We start from the raw sequence: 4,737 nt of genomic DNA on the forward strand, positions 1-4,737 counted from the left end.
CATCAGGGCAGAGATGCCACCTATAAGTGGGCACGAGACCGAGGGGTGGATCTAACCATGGACAGTATCTCCCAGGTTATCCATGATTGTGAGACATGCGCTGCGATCAAGCAGGCCAAGTGGGTGAAGCCTCTGTGGTATGGTGGGCGATGGTCCAAATACAAGTATGGGGAGGCCTGGCAGATTGATTACATCACACTGCCTCAAACCCGCCAAGGCAAGCGCTATGTGCTCACAATGGTAGAAGCCACCACTGGATGGCTGGAGACCTACCCTGTGCCTCACGCTACTGCCCGGAACACCATCCTGGGCCTGGAAAAGCAAGTCCTTTGGAGGCATGGCACCCCTGAGAGAATCGAGTCTGACAATGGGACTCATTTCAAGAACAGCCTTATAAACACCTGGGCTAGAGAACATGGCATTGAGTGGGTGTACCACATCCCTTACCATGCACCAGCAGCTGGGAAGGTTGAGCGGTGTAATGGACTGCTTAAAACCACCTTGAAGGCACTGGGTGGGGGGACTTTCAAAAACTGGGAGATGCATTTAGCAAGAGCCACCTGGTTAGTTAACACCCGAGGCTCCACCAGCCGAGCAGGCCCTGCCCAATCCAAACCCCTACAAACAACAGATGGGGATAAGGTTCCAGTGGTGCACATGAGAGGTATGCTTGGAAAAACTGTTTGGGTTAGTTCTGCCTCGAGCAAAGACAAACCCATCTGTGGGGTTGTCTTTGCTCAGAGACCAGGTTGCACCTGGTGGGTGATGCAAAAGGATGGGGAAAACCCATTGTGTACCACAAGGAGACCTAATTTTAAGTGCGAACTGTGTGTAAGGTGTTATTGTATATATATGTATAGATATCTGTAAGAGGGTATTGATTTGGGTATGATGTAGATGGTAATAGAATACGGGGTGGATTATGTCCTAGGTTACAATGTAAGATGTGCCCACAAGCATGTATTCTGTCACCATCTTCATGAGCTGGTAAAACCAGGTGGGGCAGTGCTCCCTGCCTCCTCCCTCAAGACTATGTCCTGTTAATGGCCAATCAGTGCCTTGTCTCATGACTCATCATTCCATTGTGAGATGCTCTATCCAGATGGAGAAACCAAGCATCCCATCCTGGATTAAACTGCGATTTTTGAAGACTGCAGGCAGCCTTTCCCACTGGATTTCCAGAGGACAAGAGCTACATACCTACCACTGGACCTTCTGAGGAAGACCAGATCTTTCTACGTAGGATCACCGCTTCAACAGAACTATATCCATTCACTTCAGGAGGACTGCAGCCACCACCTTATCAGGCTGCTACTGCTACCCTGACTAACAGGGTCAGGTCATATCTGACTCTGTCAGTTTAAATCAGTTGGGGTTTTTTCCTGCCTTGTTACATATATGTGTTTATATATATATAAGTAAAGAACTCTTATTCCTGTTTCCCATATCTTTGCCTGAAAGCCCCTTGATTTCAAAATTACAATAATTTGGAGGGAAGGGGGGTTGCATCTTCCATTCCAAGGGAGGCTCCTGCCTTCCTTAGGCAGACACCTGTCTTTCAAAGCAAGACAGATCAATATTCATATTTTGGTAAATCATTCTGGTGAGCCAGCCAGGAGTCTGCTCTATCTGGCCATGGGGCCAAGGGTCTGGGGACCCCCCTCGGGTGCCCGCCCTGCATTTTGGGGAGAGGGGGCTCCTTGATCCTCTGACACCCTGGGGAGAGACCAGGACCTGCCAGAACCACGGACAAAGAGGTATGTTTATAAAAATAAAGGGTACCTCAAAGAAGGCAGCTTGTAAGACACAGCAGGACGCCCTGTGCGAAGCGGAAGCCTGGGAGAGTTTGGTTGTAAGTGTCTGCAGAAAGTATAGTAATTTTAGCGGAGCTGGTAATGGCTCCAAAGGTTCATCTCCTGTAAGTGGAGTAGAATTGCCTCTGTTTCCTGGGGCGGGAAATGAGGTACAGGGGTGCTGCCTGTGGTCTCTTGTGGAGGAGAGCTGGCCGCGCAGTGTGGGTGGCCGTGCAGCGCATGTGGCTGCAGAGTTCAAGCGGCTGCAAGAACTCCGGCTTGGTTCGTTCTTGTAGAGGGGGGCAAGGACCGCGCGGTTGCACACCAGAGGAGTACGGGTGGTAGCGCTGTCGGCTCCGGTCTGGTCCGTGGCTTAAAAGCAGCATTGGCTTGTAGTTTTGGATACAAGCGGCAAACAGAGAGAAAGACTGACTCCATCTTGGAGTGCTGTGCACATGCATTAGGGAAGCGCTGCAGGTCTACAGGGGCCTCTTTGGGTCAAAGAGTACGGACCCCCTGGGCTGCACAAGTGCTGTAGTGGTACGGTGGGTTATGCCAAAAGGGTGTACTTGAACTGTGATTTAGCAACGCGTTGCGTGTGAGTTTTAGTTTGCAAGAGTTTGTATTGTATGTGTTTTGATTTGTGTGTATTTGGAGCGGATTAGCCACATATTTGTGTAAAAAAAAAAAAAAAAGGTTTTAAAAAGTTTGTGTTTGTTGAGTTAGTGGAAGGATTTCTGTGCTCAAGAGAGTGGAGGGATTTTTTTTGTGTTTGGAGTGTGCTGTAAGAAAGGAATTAATAGTGTGCATGAGCTTTGAGTTGTGTGAATGGTGGTGGTGAGATTTGGATTAAGGTATTAGTGAATAAAAGTGGTAATTATGCATTTAAAAGTTGTTAAATTTGTGTTTAAAGGAGTGAGCAGAGTTAGTTTGAAACTATGCCCAGCGTCACTTTGGCGACCAGTCGGGGTGATTTGAGTTTGTAGCTTTGGATTTTTGTTTTGTAAGTTTTTAGTATATTTTGAAAAGTTTGATTGTAAGTGAGTTTAAATTTGGTAGTTTGGTGCGGGGTAACATCCAGACAAAGGGCTAATAATTTTAACCTTAGCAGCGAGGCGGAGCGGCGTAGCATGTAGCGTGGGCTCAAGACTAAACCCCCCCACTCGCTCAGCAGCACAAGCTAAACCCCCCTCGCTCGGCAGAGTGAGTGAGGCGGCAGCACAAGCTGGAACTCGCTAGCTCGCCAGATTTTAGCGGAGCCTTGCGAAACCCCAGCAGAATATTTGCTCAGGGTTGCGAAAGGCTGGCAGTGGGCTTTGTAAGTTTGAAATTGTTGGTATAAGAGTTTTGAGTGAATTGTTTGAAGCATTTGAATGTGTTGTGTTTTTGTGTGCTGTGTGAATTTTTTAGATTTGAATAAAAAGGAGGGCTTTTTAAAGTGGTGGAGTGTGGGAGTGTGTTATGAATTTTATTAGGTTTTTTAGTGAACCCTTAAACTTATAGACTTAATTGCTATTTTAAAACTAATAAGTTTGTTTTTCCTTTCTGGAGATTTTAAAGCTAACAAGCTGGTTTTTTCCCTTTCCTCTAATGACTAATAAGTTTTTTTTGCTATTTTTGATTAACAAGCCTGCTTTTTTTCAGAGACTTTTGAAACTAACAAGCCTTTTTTTAAGTAGTGAAGTTATATGCCTAGAAATAGGAGACGTGGAAGGCAAAAGCCCGCTTTAAAGGAGCTCCCCTGCCCAAGGGATAGCTGCAGCTGTAGCCCATGGGTAGTGTTTCGTTGTGTAATTTGTCAAGAACTGTGGGTTCCACGAGTATTCGGGTGGAAGGTACCTAGGAGGGGAACTTTTTATCTTTGTTATACAAAAGAACAAAAGGCAACTGTGATAGCTGTAGAGATTTTGTTAGCAACTGGTAAAGAAAGATATGGTAGTGATAGCTTACTTGATACACTGGATAACAGGATTTCCAGGCTTTTACAGAAATAGAGATTATTAAAGCTGAGTGTGCCCAGTATAATTTTGTACCAGAAGACTTTCCTGAAGTGAAACTTTGGAACTGGGATAAAGTTTAAAAGCGTTAGAAAAAAAAAGAATTTTAAAAATGGGGGCAAGTGAAAGCAAAGAGGTTCCTAAGAGTAGCCCCTTGGGATGTGTTTTGACACACTGGAAAAAGATGGTGAATCATAGTGGTGCAGAGACCAAGAGGGAGCTTACTAAGTTATGCACTTATTATGTGGCCACTTTATAAACTGGAAGGGGGTATGAAGTGGCCGCCTTTTGGTACACTGGATTATGAAACATTACTGCAACTAATGCTTTTTCTTAGATGTGAGCAAAAATGGCCAGAGGTTGTTTATGCTGGATTATTTTTCAGTCTTTGAAATCAACCTCAGTGACAAAAAGAGTGTGGGATCAGACTACCCTCGGATTCCTTAGTATTGGCTTTTGAAAAGGATAACAAAGTTAATAATGAAAAACCTAAGCAATGTTGTGGTGCATGTTCAATAAACCAGAGATGTACCCATCCTGACAAGGTATATCAGGTAGAAGCCCAAGAACAAGAAGTGGCAGATCTACTTAAGTCACCCCCTAAAAAGGGAGATGGGGGAGGGGTAGCAGATGATACAGAATCAGAGTTACCATCATCTCCATCCCCAAACCCCGCTCCACTTTCTAGTTCATCTCCCTCAGGGAAATCGATAACAACTAACCTCTACCCACCTTTACCAAGCAGTGGCAGCGAAGAGGATGAATCACCCTCCCCACAGGGTCCTATAACATTAAGGACCCGGGGGCGAACTAAAAGAAACGTACAAGCACCTTTAAGGGAAACAGTAAATCATGAAGGGATTCCTGTATTAGTTAAAATCCCCTTTTCTATTATAGATACAGAGGCCTGGGAAAAAGTGGCCAGAAATTACCAGAGTGACCCAATA

The sequence above is a fragment of the Corvus brachyrhynchos genome, unplaced genomic scaffold (genome assembly GCF_000691975.1).
Source record: "Corvus brachyrhynchos isolate BGI_N302 unplaced genomic scaffold, ASM69197v1 scaffold264, whole genome shotgun sequence".
NCBI classification, from domain to species: Eukaryota; Metazoa; Chordata; class Aves; order Passeriformes; family Corvidae; genus Corvus; species Corvus brachyrhynchos.